Source organism: Mauremys reevesii, linkage group 1 (assembly GCF_016161935.1).
Source record: "Mauremys reevesii isolate NIE-2019 linkage group 1, ASM1616193v1, whole genome shotgun sequence".
Lineage (NCBI taxonomy): Eukaryota > Metazoa > Chordata > Testudines > Geoemydidae > Mauremys > Mauremys reevesii.
The window spans coordinates 16,951,340-16,970,753 of NC_052623.1; the positions used below are offsets into that span (position 1 = coordinate 16,951,340).

The window sequence follows — 19,414 nt, forward strand, 5'->3', positions numbered from 1 at the left end:
AACTCAGACACCTCTGGACATAGAAGCAACTGTATGGTTTGTTTGCATGGCACTTTTGGGCTTCGAAGTAATGGTGTTGGCATCTGGAGCAATTGATTTGTCTTCAGTTCACATGATCAGAACTTTGGTTAGTTTTACTGCATAGTGAGATTTTTCCTCAGTGGAGATAAAATTAATGGTGGGTAGTTGGTGTTTCTGACCCCCAAAAGGTCGGGATTTGAGATCATGTCCCTTCCTGAAAATTTGACATCGGTTTGGCTTCACCTGACAAGGAGATTGGATTTACATAGAGACCTGAGCACTAATAGGAGGCCTGGTAGTCTTCTCATGAAGTGGCTTTGGCCTTAATCAGGCCTAGGAATAAGATTGGCCTGGCAAGATCAGGAGATGTCAGGATGCTATGGATTAGAGCATCAAAAAGGGAGGAGGAAGCCTTTGACAGCCTGGAGCAGCCAATAGCTTGAAAACTGTCCCTATCCTATTTCCTCTTTCCACCACTGCCAGGACAGTTTGTTTTTAGGAGATATATCAAAGTTCAATACAGTTGCAGCCATTGACCCAAAAAGATCATTCCTGTTTCCATCTTTATCATCTTCTACCATTTGCAGTACTTACTTTCTTAGCAGGGGTGTTGTGAGGATAAATTTATATTTGTAAAGTGCTTTAAAGATGACAAATCACTGTGGTAAGTACTTAAATGTAATTCTTGCCAGGCAAACTTGATTGCTTTTTATAAGATTATAATATTTCAGAAGGGACTGTACTAGCTGTGATATATTTGGAAGTTGAGTGTCTTTTTAAAATCCTCTTCAGTCAGTAACAGGGATCTAAGGATGATCTCACAAGAACAGTCATACTGGGTCAGACCAATGGTCCATCTAGCCCAGTATCCTGTCTTCCAACAGTGGCTGATAGGTGCTTTTGAGGGAGTGAACAGAACAGGGCACTTTATTGAGTGATCCATTCCCTGTCATTCAGTCCCAACTTCTAGCAATCAGATGTTTAGGGACACCCAGGGCATGGGGTTGCATCCCTGACCATCTTGGCTAATAGCCACTGATGGATCTATCCTCCATGAACTTATCTAATTCAATGACTCCAATATCTCTTTGTTGAGTGGTGACATACAAAACGGTGGGTCTAAATTAGCTAAATTGGGATTATGTTTTCCAATGTGCATTACTTCGCATTTATCAACACTGAATTTCATCCGCCCGTTTGTTGTCCAGTCACCCAGTTTTGTGAGATCCCTTCTGCATATTCTCAGGAAGTGGTGTGTTTTTCTGTCCTTCCTCTTTCCTCCTTACCAGGTGTATTCCTTAACTCAGTACTTGTCATTTGCCGCCTCCTTCCTCTTGTTGTCAGATGGCCCTTCATTCGCTTTTCTGGAGAGTGAACCTAGTTTTCATCTGGAATATTGCTGTATTTTTGTTATAGTGGTCTTGGCTTTAATATTATAACTGTTAACATTTTTAATGTGTGTGTAAACTATTTGTCTGAGACTGTTGGAGAACACAGGAAGCAGACACTGCATGTCACAATGTATAAATAGCTTTTCTGAGAGCATAACAAAGGCACTGTTGTGTTATCACAGAGCAGAGTCAAAGAAACATCAGAACCAATGATCATGCCTCTTGCAGTTGTGCGAATAGTGGACAGGGAAACATGATGATAATGTAACACGGAGGGTGTGACTTTCACATGCACAAATGTCAGGAAATTCAGGGCTGAGATTTCTATAGTGACATTATACCTGCCCCATGTCATGAGTATATACACTTTACAATTGGTCACTTATCACACTTGTGCAAAAGCACAATACTTGGGGCTTGAAAAATCCACTTTCCAAATAGAAAAATTTCCCAGATGAGTGCTTTCAACCCCTGCAGAATCTAAGCTTTCATTCAAAATTTTTGCTTTTATACTTGCAAAGAACCCCTTCCAAATGTGAGCCAGCTGATGTAGAGCTGTTTTCCTAAGACTGCAGACAGACAGCGCCAGTGCTTTTGCTACTGCTCAGAGTTTTCCCAGACTGCAGCAGAATATGTTCCAGAACCCTGTGGGGAGCAATGAAACTGAGAAGCTTTTGCTTGGGAAAGCTACTGTATGAGCAGCATTACATGAGAGACTGACATGGCAGCTGTTTACTAGGGAGGATGACTTAGAAATGAAGGCTGGAGAGGGCCTCAACCCACTATTTCCCAAAAGACCCAATCTTCTCTGACAGGGCCTTGTCCTGCACCTAAGGAGGAGGGCGTGGTTCATGAATAAAGTTATCTAAAGAAACTGGGCATGTTGGACAGAGTCCTAACCACTCTCCTTTATTTCTGCAGAAAGAGAATATTGTTCCTATAATACAGGGTTTGGGTCATTTTCATAGACTGAGAGATTTGTCCCAAGGCAATTTCCAAAAAAAGCTTATCTCAGTCATCCTGGATTTCCTCCAATCCTGAGCCTCCCTGTGGTCTCAAAGACAGGTTTCCTGCTGGAGTCTTGTCCTGTCATCTCATATTAGCTGAGGGCTGGTCTACACTGAAAACTTACAATTGGCATAGCTATGTCTCTCAGGGATGTGAAAAATCCATACCCAGAGGTAACAGATTCTTCTTAAAAGTGGGGAGGAGCATGAGGCCCTGCCCCATGGCCAAGCCGGAAGCCGTAGTCAGGGTGGAGATCTCGGGTCACTCCAACTGCCTGGAGTGGGGGAGCCCGAGTGCAGTCCCCAGCCCATGTCCCTGCCCTTTGGGCCCACCACCAAGGGCAGGTGGAGGGTCTGTGGTTCCCCACAGCTGCCCACGTGGCTCTTACCCCGACCCGGCTTTGGGCCTGACGTGGGGACGGTGCCTCGAGGGTCAAAGCGCCACAGCCGGGCCATGGTAAGAGCTACCCAGGCAGCTGTGGGGAGCTTTCAAAAGTGGGAGGTCCATGGCCCCTTGCCTCCCCTCCCATTCTGGCGCCTATCCACACCGCTAAAAGATGTTGTTATGCCAACCTAACTCCTAGTATAGGCAGTGCTTGGTCGATGGAAGAATTCTCTGTCAACCTAGCTACTGCCTCTCAGAGAGGTGGATTACACTGTGCTGACGGGAGAACCCCTCCCATCAGCATTGGTAGTGTCTACTCTGAACCACTACAGTGACACCGCTGTGCCACTGTAGTGGTTTAAGTGTAGACAAGTCCTTATTATTTGACCTCCCATTAAGTTACTGGTTCCTCCCTGGAGTCTCAATTTGATGCAAACCTCCAACCCCACATCACGTTTAGATTCTTTGAATCCTTGGGTGATTCTGGTTGCAGTGTAGACTTAGCCAAAGACTCATGAAATCCACTACTGTCCTCCTTATCTACATCTTAGGACACATCCACAGTACCGCTTAAGTCGATCTAATTTATGTCGCTCAGGGGTGCGAAAAAGACACCCCCCTGAGCAACTCATGTTACAGTGACCTCCCACCTACACAGCTTCCGCCTCTCATGGAGGTGGAGTAATTATGCCAATGGGAGAGCGCTCTCCTGTCTGCATAGAGCGTCTGCACCAGCCATGCTACAGCGGCAGCTGTGCTGATGTAGCATTTCTAGTATAGACCTGCCTTTAGTTATCTAGAGAGCTCTCAGCTATGCAATGATGGGTATGAGAGAATCCTGCTAGTTCTTCCTCCTTTGTCCTTGGATCTTTTTAAGATAGATAAAACCTGAACTTCTGATTTTTACTTTTTATTTTTAAGGAGAGGGGGCAGGGCACACATTTTATGAAATCCCACAAAGCCTTTCAGGACTCTTGCATGTAAATAAGGGAAAGGGAGACAAACTCGTTGTCTAGACTAGGGAAATTTGCACCAACGTAACTCTGTCAATTTAGTGACATCAGTGCAAGCCCCAGTGCAGACTCCTTTCTCTGTTGCAAGCCCCATCTTTATGCTGGTGTAGTGCATTTATGCTGGGGATTTGAATCAGTGTAGGTACCCTGGTGCAAAACTCCCCAGTATAGAAAGGGCCTAAGTTGCAGTTGCAGGATCAGTTTCTGCCCTTGTTTACATTTGTTCGACCCTGCTGAAAACAACATAAGGCAAAGTTAGGCATGCTGAATCTTCGACTGTTTAAGCCAGCAAGAAATCAGCCTAACTTTGCTAGGCTGCCAGTTAGAAAAAAACAATCACTGGACATGTAAACCGAGAATTTTTAAATTGTCTGAGCAGGAGTCATATGGACAATTCAAAAATGCTTTTTAAAAGATGTAATCTTAGCCCAACTGAAAGGGTGGGTAGAGGTTTGTTATGAAGGAGGTGCATGAGGTTAAAGAATGAAAATATGTTGGGGCTCAAGGGCTTTGGGAGAAACCCTGCCTGAGATTGAGGCCTGTTTAAAAAAAAAAATTAAAATCCCTAAGATGAATTAATATTTCTGTTCTGATATAGTATGTCCTCCGTTCTTGGAGTAGTTATGGGAGGCAGAATGAGGAAACTATGGGGATACTGTAGCTACTCCCATTTAGCAAATCCTACATAACAAAACAAAAGATTTGCCTAAAAAGCAATGAAGACCTATTCCATAGGAGTTCCTTCACCATTTGATATTATCCCAGGCTTGTTTAGTACATTCTTTATGCCAAAAAAGTTTGGATGGCTACGTTATTGTAGCTGGGATGATTTTCTTTTTGAAAGTCATGGTTTGTTTGAATGAATAGTTGCTTCCTTTGTCTTAATGGTCTGGCCAGGAAAAGACAGTCAGGTTCATAAATGTAAGTTCCTCATTTGCTTTGGCATTTTTGACACTGCTTATCACATTAGTCTGCAGCTGTTACAAAGAGGGTCTTTTTGTGTGGGCAGGGAGGAGTGTAAAAAGCTTCTTGATGGAATACTATAGCAGCATCTGTACACATGGAGTTGGGTTTGTCCTCCATGTCTGCAGGAATTACCCAGGATTTTAAAGATCTCTCAGGGCTGCAGTTTTAAGATATATTTTGTGGCCCTGGAGAACTGATCAATGCTGCTCAGTGTCAGTTTAATCTGTGTTTTTCTCTAATTTCCCTACTCATTCAGCAGTTCTGCTTGGCTTTAAGTTATCAATCTGCACTGTGAAACACACAAGCTGTGGTTACACAGATGTTAGCACTGATAATGTATTATGTCTCTTTCATAGAAGGACTCCATTACATAAGGGGAGACTGCTTACAGTAGTGTTAGGGGTGTGCTATGTTAAATGTGGCCTCGGTGAGTCTGCATGTGAAGGAATGGAGATTTTGAAGTAATTGGTTCTTGCTTTGTTTACCCTGGTCTTCTATAATAATTGCAGGAGTCTATCCACAGCATTCAAAGTGGGAATCTAAACCTAACCATTGGCTAAGAACATAATACATTTTATGTAAAAGCCTCAACTTCACACAGCAATTATTAAACCTGTCCACCAGGTAAATGATAGCCTCTGACTCCTCATAATAATTTGTGCCCTGCTGCAAAATGAGGTCTGTCTTCAAGAAACTGTTAAGTCAATACTTAATTACTAGTTCATTCTTTTTATATACCTTTTGCATATAAATTAAATTTGGGGTAAATACAGTGTCTGAATATGGAGTAATAGATAAGCGTTTTCCTGCAATGCAATTTATTTGCCTTAAATTACTACTGTATATAATTTTATGTTCACACATTGGAAATCACCTTGGTCTGTTTCCATGAGCAAGCACTTGTCTTGTTTAGCATTTTTCCATTCCAAATAAAATCTGTTATGAGTTTTGCAATTGTCTCTAACATCTTACATCACAAAGGGTGATACTTGAATAACATATAATATTCTTGGCAGGGTTTCCGTTCTGGCTAAATTCAATATTAACGGAGTGGACAAGAACAAATACATTAATTCACCTGTTCAGATCAGTTTTCATAAGAATTATAAAAATTAGAGATGGAAAAGCCAAATTAGATTATCTTGTCCACCTTCCACCTTGCCAGTTCAGGATTGTTCCCTATAGCAGCCTTGCTAAATTCTACTTGTCCAACCGAGGTGAGAGAAATATGAGTCACTTTTTTGTTGTTTTCATTTTTTGGAAAAGGACAGATGATATTCTAGGTTGGCTGGTAAATTTTCTTGTCAATTTACAAGGCTACCTTTTGCTTTATTTTGTTTCACTTTGTCTTGTGTTTGGTAGGTTTCCATTACTTCTCTTGGGAATGGCGATGTTACCATTAGGGGGGAGGGATAGCTCAGTGGTTTGAGCATTGGCCTGCTAAACCCAGGGTTGTGAGTTCAATCCTTGAGGAGGCCACTTAGGGATCTGGGGCAAAAATTGGTCCTGCTAGTGAAGGCAGGGGGCTGGACTCAATGACCTTTCAAGGTCCCTTCCAGTTCTAGGAGATTGGTATATCTCCAATTATTACCTATTACCTTATTACCATTAGGAATGTTTCCTACTGTTCACCTGAAGTTCTTAATTTTGCCCCATCGCTCCTATCTATATTTAGGCATCACCATTTTGGAATAGCTCCTCAGACCACCCTAATCAGTTTTTCTCCTTGATGTTTACACTCTTCAAATGCATGTAAACGGTTGTTCAGACATTAAGCCTGGGATATTCTTCCTTATACATTGGCAAAGTTTACGTGACTCTGAAGATTCAAATAACTTGAATCCCTTTAAAGACAACTCATGTCCTTTTCTCCTAGCAGGAGGGCTACAAAATGGAAAAGGGACCAGAATAATTTGAGTTTGGCTCTGAGATAAAAAATCATCAGGTCAATGCTAAAGCATGTTTAACTCAACACATTTATTTTAATGCCCATCAGATCAAAATATTTGTTCACGACTATGCATATGATCATGAAGAAAGATGGTGAGATGGAACAGCACTCAGATCAGCCTTCTGATTAAGGAGGATGTTTCTGTAACCACAATTATAGCTGTAGGAGTAGCATGTAAAATCCTAAATAGGAATATGTTTAATTGGAAGGAATTTATATGTAACATGTATACCTACTGCTTATCTACCATTGATTAAAATGGCCAATATTCCCAGATACCTCTAATTTATTCATTGTTCAGCATATGTTCTCTGATGGAGAAGACAAATGAAATGACATCATCATTTTCACACCAGTCTGGGCTGAAGCTATGCATTTGCGTTTTGCAAAACGAATCAAAACATTCCTCCATCTTTGGAAAACACGAAAGCCCCATTGCTTAACATATTAAACTAGACTGCCACAGCACAAGAAAGTACACTGTAATGAATGATTCTACACTTGCAGGGCAATGGACTATGTGATTGGTAGATCTTTTTAATCTCTTGAACTTGTATGATTCTGCTGTAATAAGGTTACATTTCTATTGTAAGGGGTTATGTGTAAAATTTTCAAAGGAGACCAAGGAATTAGGTGCCCAACGCATTGAATTTCTGTGGAGTGGGTGCCTGAATCCTTTGAATATTCCAGCCTATATCACTAGAACATCTGATATTTGGACCTTTCTAGCCACTGTAGCATTACTGCAGTAGATCTGACCCTGGAGTCTAGACCTGGACAATTTTATGTCAGTCAGACAAGTCCCCAGTTTATCTAGGTGAGTAAAGGAACATTGGAGAAAGCTGAGAAGCTAAACCATTGTAATGACAAAAAACAAGGCCATCTTACAGAGAGAGAATTCGTAGATGAGGATCTGCAGAATAATATTTTTTAAGTTAATTGGATTTCTTTTTGGAACCGGTAATTTGTAATATTAAATAGAAAAAAAGCGCATTCATATGTAGACCAGCCTAGAATTATATGTTATTTGGGCCTTTATAACATCAGTTAATGACTGATTTTTAAGTTAATTATTGTTTAATTACTTGTTGGATAACAAGATTTTTTTTTAAACATTCATACCTGCCACTTTTTATCTGTGTAGTTGTTTAGATTTTGTTCTAAGAAAGCTCCACACCATGGAGTGCTCATCCTAAGCTCAAGACTACTTGACATACATTTAAAAACACAAGAATGTGGGAATTGCAAAACATAAATAGTCCAAAGCAGCAGCACTGTTCCTGTCCCCCATTCAGCCACAACCACACATAACTTAATCACCATGAGTTTTATCAGTACAGCTGTATAACCCACTCCCACGCTTCTCCACCTGACAGATACACCACTGTCAATGGTTTGGCCCTCCACCAAAGCCTGCTCAAACAGAGGGACTTTGCAATACTTTGGTCTGTTTGTTTTTCAGAAAGAAACATGGCAGTGTGGCCTACTGCAATGTACAGTGACTTTATTTTAAAACAATCTTGTCGGAAGGAGGGTTGGTTTTAAAAATGTGGGGTGTATTACCCTTTTTCTCCAATTTATATGAAATATGTGTATATAAAGGATAGCATGTTCGGGCCTGCGATAAATTAATTCCTTTAGCAAAAGCACTAAAGTTACACTGTTCTTTTGCCAATTTGGCACAGGAAAACTACTCAAATCTCAAGAGGAATGCTCTGCCAATGAAAAGTTTCTCTGTACTTTCTAGATTCAGCATACCATTCTGACTGAGAAAACATTTTTGAAAAATGAACTGCTTTGTTGCATTGACTTATTAACTTTATTGCATTTAGGTTTTTTGTACACAGGAGAAAAGCAAACGCTTGCGCCAATCAAGAACTGTTGGGTGTTTCCTCTACTCATGGGACCAAAGGGCTGAAGTGGCCTGTAGGATCTCCAGCTGCTTGCTGCTCTCCAGCAGGAGTGTTTGTCTTGCTACTAGCACTTAATTTCTTATTTTTTAAGTCACTTCTGTCTCTGCAGCAGCTGTTCTAAATCATTTGCCAAAGATAGTTATTTAGGGAAAAAACAGAAAAAAACATTGCAAGGAAAGGACGTGCTTAAAATATTGGCCCTAAATGTAGATGTTAACTGCTAGTCCTTTTTCTGTCTTGTTCACAATCTGTTGCTCACCCCAGTTGGCCAGGATAGCAGAACGTTTTGGTGAGGTAATGGTAATGGAGCCTGCCAGTGATGCAGGTCTCCCCTGGTTGTCTTGGAATAGCCACTTCAGACCATGTAAACATGATTAACTTTGAGCATGAGCAGTCCCACGACTTAAGCATGAGAGTGCACGATAGGGGCCTCAAACAGGATCTTTGGTGTAAATCAACATAAGTTGACTATATGAGAAATCAGCAGGGCAGGCCAGGGGCTACCGGGTTCTTTTCTCATGTCTTGCTTCTGCAACCCCCTCCATCCTTATTCTCATCCCCTGCTTCTGCCTTCTTGATTGTAAGCTTTTCCCTCTGGGATGTGGCTTTTGTGAGTATACACACTGTGTCTTTCTCCTGTTGATCAGGCAGGGAATGTCTTTTGGTTTCTTCTCAGTTGTTTTCCTCTCTCCTTGCAGGAAAGCAGCAGGAGCTATCTATCTGGAAAGCACTAAAACTCTAGAAGGTCAGAACTAAAAAGTTAAAAATTCAGAGAGTTGCTTGGACTTTGGAAGGTGCATGAAAGAATTTCAGTGGCTTCTGAGAGCATCATAGTAATGTGAGTAACAGGCTTTGCTCCCAGAGCTGACTTTGCTTTGCTCTGTAAGGCTGGTTATACCTGGAGTTCTCAGAAGGAGGAAGTGAGATGTCAATAGAGGAAGTAAATTGTGGTCTTATGTTCTCCTGACAAACGTTCCAGGTGGAACTCATTTTTCCTTATATGAGACACTACAACATTATTGAGCTATTGGCCTCTGCCAACAATGCCAACCCTCATTGTCCATTTGTCCAATATTCTCAAAAGGACCATTGCACTTTCTTCCTGTTAATATCAAGGAAGCCACTATGTAACAAACGAGGAATTGGAATTTCTCCCACATGAGCATAATTTCATTTGGTTGGTATTATTGAACCAGCTGAGATGATTCATGTGATTGGAATGTTACAATAAATGGTTGTAACTGATTTAGTAAGGATCAAAGGAGAGTGGTGCTCTATATCAGAAATGGCATTATCTGTTTCCGAATCACTGGTAACTGGGAGGAAAATGATCTTGAAAACCTATGGATCAATGTCTTAGAGATAAAGCACAAGATGGAGTATTGGTGTCTGCTAGAGATCACCAAATCACTCTAGGGAACAGGATGTCCAGCTTCTTACACACCTATCTATAATGTATAGGGGAAAAAAGGCTGCATGATCATGGGAGAACTCCAATTTTGAGTGACATGTTGGTAGCTCATGCTGCCTGTACCAAAACATTCTTGGAATTTCTAAATATTGTAGATGACAATTCCCTAACTCAAAAAGTATTAAGTATCAGAGGGGTAGCCACGAAAGCTCATGCTGCAAAACGTCTGTTAGTCTATAAGGTGCCACAGGATTCTTTGCTACTTCAAAAAGTATTGACTCCAACACGGGAAAATTCTATATTAGACCTCATCTTGACAAATAAATAGAAACTGTTCACAGAAATAAAAATTAATAGTAACTCAGTTACAAGTGATCATGACTTGTTTGAACATGGCGCACTGTCTGTCTACCTACTGCCACTTTACAGCGCTGAAACTTGCAACTTGAAGCACTTTGGGGGGTGTTTTTTCACACCCCTGAGCGAGAAAGTTGCAGCGCTGTAAAGTGCCAGTGTAGACAAGGGCTTGGTCACTAACTTTTAAAAAGTGAAAGGAAGGATGGGAAACTCTGAAAGTCTAGTTACTGCTGCCTGTCAGTCTTGAGCAGAGGAAGCACCAAACAGTGAGACTGAATATAAGGAAGGCTGCTCTGTTTACATGTATCCATATGATTATTATATCTTAAGACAAATGCATGGTGGATAGAATTGAATTTCTCCCGTTTTTTAGTGATTTAAATACATGCAAAGGTGAATAGGGTCCTTACTTTATATAAAAACAAAGCATTGTCTATCTTGTAAAAACAAAAATTAAAAAGCATTGAAAAATTCCATTGATGTTACTCCAGCAAACATAGTGGTTTTATTTCCATATCTCATGCACTGCCGCAGGGTTTTAGCAGGACTTCACTTTCCCTCTGGTTATGCTGAAATTACTGAGTTCCTGAGCTTTAACAGCTTTACTGACTCAATATTTAATTAAAATGTTTATATTAAAAGTATTTTAAAAAACCCTTTCTATAGGCAAATTTTGCAACTCAATAGTAATATTACTTATTATTTATAATTAACACCTTTCATCTAAAGATATAAAAATGCTTCATAAAGATGAGTGCTATCCCCATTTTTCTCAAGGGTAAGCCCAGGCAGCCAAAGTTCTCACAGCAAGTCAGTGAACCAAGTGAATATAGGGCCCAGATCTCCTTATTCCTGTTCTTTTGCTCTGACTTCTTACATGCAGCTTCCATAGACTGAGTAAACAGCATTTAGAAGCTATCTGAGGTTTTTGGCCCGGAAAAGTAAAGAAAATAGCTGTATTAATATCAATCTAGTTCTTTAAAATATGAAATTTTGTAACTTCATTTTATAGTGCAGAGATGTAAGGTGCAAGTGAGGAAGCTAAACAAACAAAAATGATACAAAGATGTGCATCTCAATGTCACAAAGTAATGCATCCCCATAAGTTTTTCTATCAACAGTTTTTGTCTGCTGTACAATGAATGCCTCTTTTAGTGCCTGTGAAACTGTCAGACTGCGATGCATGGAAAGTCAAGTGTTCCATCCACAGAGCACAGGTAGTTTCACTGCAACATCATACCACGCTGAGCTGGGAGGGACCACTTATAGTAGTTGTGAGGTTACTTCAGTTGTCAGGCTTCCCCTTCAGTCCTTTGTCCCTGTTCTCAATTATCATCCATGATTCCACCTTTTTATCACTTGTTATAACAATACTGTACCTTTATGCCAGGAGATGACTGAGTCCAACAACAACCTTCACATGATTGCTGGATAGCTCTTGGAATGAAATTACTTTGTTCACTGGTAACTGGGTCCAGATTTGAACAAGTAACCTAGGGACAAAAGGATTAGTCTACCAAGTGCAGTTTCTTGAGAATACTCTGATTTTTACAGAGTTTAATTATCTCATTAATGAAACATTAGTTTGAATTTGGCTAATCGGGGTTACGTTTATTTAAAACAAACCCGTTTTGTTTTCTCTGTGTAGGAAGTGCAGAATATAACATGCATTGATGCACTCACAAACGAGTGGTTATTTTTTTTTCAGGCACTAGATAAACTAATGGGAGCAAAATATACAGTATTGATTTTTTTCCCCTGTGGCTTGTGAGGGGTTGTTAATCCAGCAGGCACACAAGCACTCATGTTTGTCTGCACAGTAATCGCTAATAAATTGACTTTTTAAAAAAAAAAATTTTTAGTCTGTAGTTTCAGTGACTTGATTTGTGGAGCAGATGATATCTCGTGGCATGTAATTACTCATTTTTGGGTTGTGTAAAAGGATGGAGGATGAATTTTGATACATTATCTGTAACGGTAAACATCTCTTCTATTATTCATACATGTTTCCCTGTATGTCTTCTTTCTTATTATTTGATATAGAGGTTTGAGAGACCATTCTCTTTATTATCAGGAAACAAAATGTATGGAACCAGATACCTGTAGTCCTGATCCTGGCACATAAGGTTGCTATAAGGCAGTGATTTAAGTTCTGAAGGCTAACTATTCTTTTCTTTTATGGTTACTAAATTGTAAACAGTTTAGTGTTCATAATAGGCTGCATCCTTCTTTTGTTTATGATTGGGAGGGGGGTGGTCAAAATACACAGCGTATTATAAGGAGCTGGTTGTACTGACAGAGTAAGCAGTTTTGGCAATATATAACATAGCACAATTTAATATCAGAGGAAGAGTCAGCAAGATGATCGTTCATTAAGGAAAACATGTTGGGGTGCTAAAGTACTTTGCTATCACAGTTGTAGGCCAGGTTTCTCAGTACTGAAGTATTATTTTATGTTGGATTCCTGAAGGAACAGGGTCTGAGGAAGAACCCTGGGGATTGACAGAATAGGTAGATACATGTTGACAGTTACATTTCCATGAAACGTACTTAATGTTTTTATTCTTTGTATGTTGTTTTCTCTGTACATCATCTCTCTCTGTTTTTGTGGTTGGGGCTTGCAAGAGGTATCTTTGTGGACCCTGATTTTTTTTCCCACCCCCACATCCAACACCTTAAGGCTTTTTCTTTCTTAGAATGTTTCTCTCATGGCAGTGCTGCATTTTGTATAGGATTTGTAGGTGCCAGAGGCAGAAGGTGTCCACAGCGAGTATGGTTCAATGATGTGGCTGACTGGATGGGATGTGGGATGGTGTGCTTCCAAAAACTGTGTGAAGACAGCAAAATGTGGAGGAAGTTTGCTGGCCAGTGACTCCATGTGTTGTGTTTACTGTGCATTGTGATGTGACTTCATGGTGCTTTGCACTGTGAAAATAATAATAAATAGGCTATCATATTCCATCTCTTAAGATTAAGAAAAGGAAACCGTTGTTATATGTATATATATATATATATATATATGCTTAAAGGTTTAAACATTGCTCTTGTGATATAGTTTGTGTGGTCAGAGACTTTGGGAAGAGACGGCCATGATGGTTGGCTGTGCTGCTCTTCAGGAATTTCTCTTCAGCAACTTCTTCCATTCAGTACAATGGAGTGGCAGAAATACAGTGGTTCCCGGTCTCATTGTGTTGAGTCCTCTTGTGACAGATTGGTGGATGAGCATTCTGTGGCTCTTCATGTAATGACCCTGGTACAGTTGACATCATCTCTCTCTCTTCACTTCCTCCCTATACTTCATCCTTGTCTGTCTTGCTTCCTTGTTTCAGTTCTTATCTTGTCGTCTTATGTGTGGTACCCAGTGATGAGCTGCTAAAATCTTAACAACCGGTTCCCTATAAAAAGTTCTGATTTAAGGGATGTGCCACAGTATGCATTTTTTGTACCAATAGGGTTACCATACATCCGTATTTTCCCGGGAGGAATTTTTAAATTTTAAAAATTCCGCCCAGACAGCGATTTAAGAACCGAAAAGCCTGACATCTCTGGGAAAATACAGATGTATGTTAACCCTACCTAAAATTCTTTTTTAAAAAGATGGGCCTGAACTAGAAATGAGCTCCGTTTCACATGTGTGGGTCCCCGCCACTCCTTTGGGGTGTGCTAGGGTGACCAGATGTCCCGATTTTATACGGACAGTCTCAATTTTTGGGTCTTTTTCTTATATAGGCTCCTATTACCCCTCACCCCCTGTCCCGATTTTTCACACTTGCTGTCTGGTCACCCTAGGGTGTGCATATGTGTGGGTCCCAGCTGCTCCCTGCCCCCCCTCATTGAAGCAGGTGTGCAGGGTTACTGCCCTGAGAACTGCAGGGCACCAGTGGACATGGGGCTGGCTGCAGACAGGGGTGTGGGGTAGGGCTAGCTGGAGGCAGGGAGCATGACATGGGCTCACTGCAACAGGGGCTGGCTGTGGGCAGGAGCTGGCTGCGGGCAGCTGTGGGCAGAGGGTGCAGGCAGGGGCTGGCTGTGGGCAGAGGGTGCAGGCAGGGGCTGGCTGTGGGCAGGGGCTGGCTGTGGGCAGGGGGTGCAAGAAGGGACTGGCTGTGGGCAGGGGCTGGCTGTGGGCAGGGGGTGCAGGCAGGGGCTGGCTGTGGGCAGGGGGTGCAGACAGGGGTTGGCTGCGGGTGCAGGCGGGGGCTGGCTGTAGGTAGGGGGTGCAGATGGGCTGGCTGTGGGCAGGGGGTGGCTGTGGGCCGGGGTGGCGGGCCGGGGCTGGCTCTGGGCAGGGGGTGGCTGTGGGCAGGGGCTGGCTCTGGGCAGAGGGTGGCTGTGGCAGGGGCTGGCTGTGGGCAGGGGGTGCAGGCAGGGGCAGGGGGTGCAGGCAGGGGTGGCTGTGGGCAGGGGCTGGCTGTGGGCAGAGGGTGCAGGCAGGGGCTGGCTGCGGGCAGGGGTTGGCTGTAGGCAGGGGTGCAGATGGGCTGGCTCTGGGCAGGGGGGGGCTGCGGGCAGAGGGTGGCTGTGGGCAGGGCAGAGGGTGGCTGTGGGCAGGGCAGGGGCTGGCTGTGGGCAGGGGGTGCAGGCAGGGGCTGGCTGTGGGCAGGGGGTGCAGGCAGGGGCTGGCTGTGGGCAGGGGCTGGCTGCGGGTGCGGGCAGGGGCTGGCTGTGGGCAGGGGGTGCCGGGGGGGGGGTGGCTGTGGGCAGAGCAGGGGCTGGCTGTGGGCAGGGGCTGCAGGCAGGGGCTGGCTGTGGGCAGGGGCTGCAGGCAGGGGCTGGCTGTGGGCAGAGCAGGGGGTGGCTGTGGGCAGGGGGTGCAGGCAGGGGCTGGCTGCGGGCAGAGGGTGGCTGTGGGCAGGGGGTGGCTGTGGCTGGCTGCGGGTGCAGGCAGGGGGTGGCTGTGGGCAGGGGCTGGCTGCGGGCAGAGGGTGCCTGTGGCAGGGGCTGCGGGCAGAGGCTGGCTGCAGGCAGGGGCTGGCTGTGGGCAGCGGGTGCAGACGGGCTGGCTGTGGGCAGGGGCTGGCTGCGGGCAGAGGGTGGCTGTGGGCAGGGGGTGCAGACGGGCTGGCTCTGGGCAGGGGAGGGGTGCAGACACTCACCCGGGGGGGGGGGGGGCCTGGGAGCAGCCCGAGCAGCAGGATGCAGCCGGGGACCCACCAGGCAGCAGTGGGAGCCTCAGGGCCAGAGGTCCAAGGAGCAGCAGCAGCAGCAACAGGGCCAGGAGGCAGCCCACATGGTTCCTGCAGCGCAGCGCCCTCCGGGGGCAAGGAGGAGGAATTACAGGCTTTCCGGCGGAGCCCATCAAAGCTTCCCTCGCAGGGAAGCCAGTTAACAAGCGGTTCTAAAACTGCTTCTAAATTTAACAACCGGTTTGTGCAAACCGGCTCCAGCTCACCCCGGTGGTACCCAAAGTCCTCTAAAACTATTACGTCAGTCTTCTCCAAAAAGGCCCTTGTCTGAGGGAAGGCAGCAGCCTCAGTATAAGATTCTCTGGATAAGAAAATGTAACTCTTTCTCAACAGACATTAGAAGCTGTTGTCTTGAAAGCTGCCTAACTCTCTTGGGCTAAAGTCCTGAGGAAAATGAACAAGCACAAATATAAAAGCTCCAGTAGGACCAAAACACGTGAAGGGTCTGCCTCTCTTTCCTTTATTTATACTGCTACTTGTGATGCTATAAAGCTTGTCTCATGCACTTTTGTATTCTTATATCAAGAAGAGACCAAAGATTCAAATGTCTGGGATGCCAACAGCAACTTCAGCTCACAAGTCCCCTTTGACAGAAAGAAGCTGTTTGAAGAAGCTCTGTGCAACAAAGCCATCAAGGAGGTGACAGATTTAGTTACTGAAGGAAAAGAAGGAAAAATGGTTTCTATTCCAAGTTCAGCCTCTATTGGGATTCCAGTTTCTGAAGCCACAAGCAGGCCTTTACCTTGCTGAATCTGGGTGTTACTTTTGGGGGTCATTTTTCTTCAGCTGGCTGAGGGGCAAACAGTCTCTTTACATCAGTGGTTTGAGCACTGGCCTGCTAAACCCAGGGTTGTGAGTTCAATCCTTGAGGGGGCCACCTAGGGATCTGGGGCAAAATCAGTACTTGGTCCTGCTAGTGAAGGCAGGGGGCTGGACTCGATGACCTTTCAAGGTCCCTTCCAGTTCTAGGAGATTGGTATATCTCCTATTATTATTATTATTATTTGCACCATGAAAACAACAATAAAGGTCTGCCTGCCCAGACCACACCCTTCTTATTATAGGTGAGGTGGAAGGGCAAACTGAAGCATTTCTGCAATGTCTGGGCCATTACAACATTTGTTATCCCTATGGGTCCATGTCGCCTTGTTTCTTCTAATGAGTTTAGCTTATTCTATTTGTTGTGATCTAATATTGAGCTAGGAAATAAGTTTAAATACACAGAAATCCAGGGTTTTCCTTTTCTAACATCTTAAAAATAGATATAAACTGGAATTAGTGTAACACCAAGGAAAAGATATGCTTCACTTGTGCTTTCTAAATTAATATTTTCTGTGCTGTCAGATAATTTGTGACTTTTCCCCATATCACTTCTGGTACCTTCTGGAGGTCTCATAGAATTTAAGACCAGATGGGACCATCATGATAATCTATTCTGACCTCCTGCACATCGCAGACCACAGAACCTCACCCACCCACTCCTTTAATAGACCCATAACCTCTGGCTGAGTTACTGAAGTCCTCAAATCATGATTTAAAAACTTCAGGTTACGGAGAATCCACCATTTATTCTAATTCAGCCCTGAAAGTGACCTGTGCCCCATGCTACAAAGAGGCACCCCCCCCCACCAGAGTCTCTGTCAATCTGACCCAAGGGAAAAGTTCTTTCCTGACCCCAAATACCCCAGCTGGACCCTAAGCATGTCAGCAAGATGTGTCAGCCAGACACCTGACAAAGAATTCTCTGTAGTAACCCAGAGTCCTCCCCATCTAGTATCCCATTTCTGGCCATTGGGGATATTTGCTACTAGCAGTTGCAGATGGGCTCCCCATCATTGTAGCCAGTCCCATCACACCATCCCCTCCATAAACTAATCAAGCTCAGTCTTAAAGCCAGTTACGTTTTTTTCCCCCACTGCTTCCCTTGGAAGGTTGTCCAGGAACTTTACCTCCTCTGATGGTTAGAAACCTCTGCCTAATTTCAAGCCTAAACTTCTTGATGGCCAGTTTATATCCATTGGTTCTTGTCAGCATTGTTGCTTAACTGAAATAACTCCTCTCCCTCCCTGCTATTTATCCTTCTGCTGTATTTATAGAGAGTAATCATATCTCTCCTCAGCCTTCATTTGGTTAGGCTAAACAAGTCAAGCTCTTTGTCTCCTCTCATAAGGCAGGTTTTCCATTCCTTGGATCATTCTAGTAGCCCTTCTCTGCACCTGTTCCAGTTTGAATTAATCTTTCTTAAACATGGAAGACCAGAATTGCACGCAGTATTCCAGATGAGGCCTCATCAGTGCCTCACATAATGGTACTCTCATTTCCCTGTCTCTACTGGAAGTACCTTGCCTGATGCATCCTAGGATTGCATTAGCCCAGTGGTCCCCAACCTTTTCGTCTGACGGGCGCCAGACAAAGGACTGTGGCGGCGATGGAGCACCTGCCGAAATGCCGCCGAATTTCTGCGGCATTTCGGCGGCGACGCCTCTCGATGACGTTGTTTGTCGGCGGCGAGAGGTGTCGCCGCCGAAATGCCGCTGAAATTCGGCGGCATTTCGGTGGATGCTCCACCGCCGGCCAGGACGCGGGCGCATTTAAATGCCCTTGCAGGGGCCATGGCGGGGACCCCTGCATTAGCCTTTTTCACAGCTGTATCACATGGTGGCTTATAGTCATGGGTGGCGGGGTTGCATAAGCTGGGGGAGGCTTTGCCTCCCCAAACAGCTGGGCGTGACCCTGTCCCCTGCCATCATGCTCTCTGAGTGTTGCTCCAGTCCTCCGGCTCCAGGCCCCCAGTGCGCCACTGGGGCCGCTCATCTTTGCGCGCTCTGGAGCTGGAGAGGCTGGGGGCGCACGCCACCCGTCCTCCTGGCGCTTCTTTGGGGCTGGTGGTTACAATGGCGGGGGGAGGGGCAGCAGCTCTGAGCTCTGGCATGGGGCGGGGGGAGGGGCAGAAGGGAAGGCTTGGCTCTGGCAGGGCCTCAGGTGGAAGGGGTGGGACTGGGGGCTAGCCTCCTCCAGCGGCGATTCACGCACTAGCCGTGCTCATAGTCGTGATGTGATCAACCAATACACCCAGGTCTTTCTCCTTTTCTATTGCTCCCAACTGATAAGTCCCCAGTTTATAGCAAAAATTCTTGTTGTTAATCCCTAAATGCATGACCTTGCACTTTGGTCCATTAAATTTCATCCCATTTCTATTACTCCAATTTTCAAGGTCATCCAGATCTTGTTGTATGATATTCCAGTCCTCCTCCATATGGATAATACTTTGGGAAATCTGCAGATTTTATTAGCACACTCCCATTTTTTTTTGCCCACGTCATTACTAAAAATGTGAAATAAGAATGGTCCCAAGGCTGATCCCTGAGGAACTTCATTAGTAACTTCCCTTCCAGCCCGACAGTTCATTTTTCAGTATGACCCAGTGTTGTCTCCCTTTAACCAATTCCTTATCCACCTTTCAATTCTCATGGTATTCCCCTTCTCTTCCAATTAATTTAATTAATTTCCCACGTGAACTGTATCAGATGCCTTACTGAAATGCAGATACTAGCTTACCCACCTTGTCTCTCTAATATCCTGGGACTGACATGGCTACAACTACACCGCATTACTGACATCCAGGTAGATTAGATCTACTGCATTTTCTTTGTCTAAAAAAATCAGTTATCTTCTCAAAGAAAGAGATCAGGTTGGTCTGGCACGATCATTCTTTTCTAAAACATTGTATTTTATCCAATTTACCCTTTATCTCTACATCCTTAACCACTTCCTCTTTGAAAATTTGTTCCAAGACATTACATACAATTGAAG

General features: G+C 44.1%; 1 protein-coding gene across 11 annotated transcripts in view; it reads left to right on the forward strand.

Annotated features, from left to right (window-relative positions):
- The window catches only part of FAM168A (family with sequence similarity 168 member A), a 340,334-nt gene that overhangs the window by 37,123 nt on the left and 283,797 nt on the right, over positions 1-19,414 (forward strand). The window contains exon 1 of one of the 11 annotated variants that reach the window (XM_039539072.1): positions 9,377-9,485. The exons of the other annotated variants lie outside the window; for them this stretch is intronic. The gene's annotated coding sequence lies outside the window, so the exon portion shown is untranslated. Of the gene's footprint in view, positions 1-9,376; positions 9,486-19,414 lie in introns of those variants that run through there. 11 annotated transcript variants of the gene reach the window in all.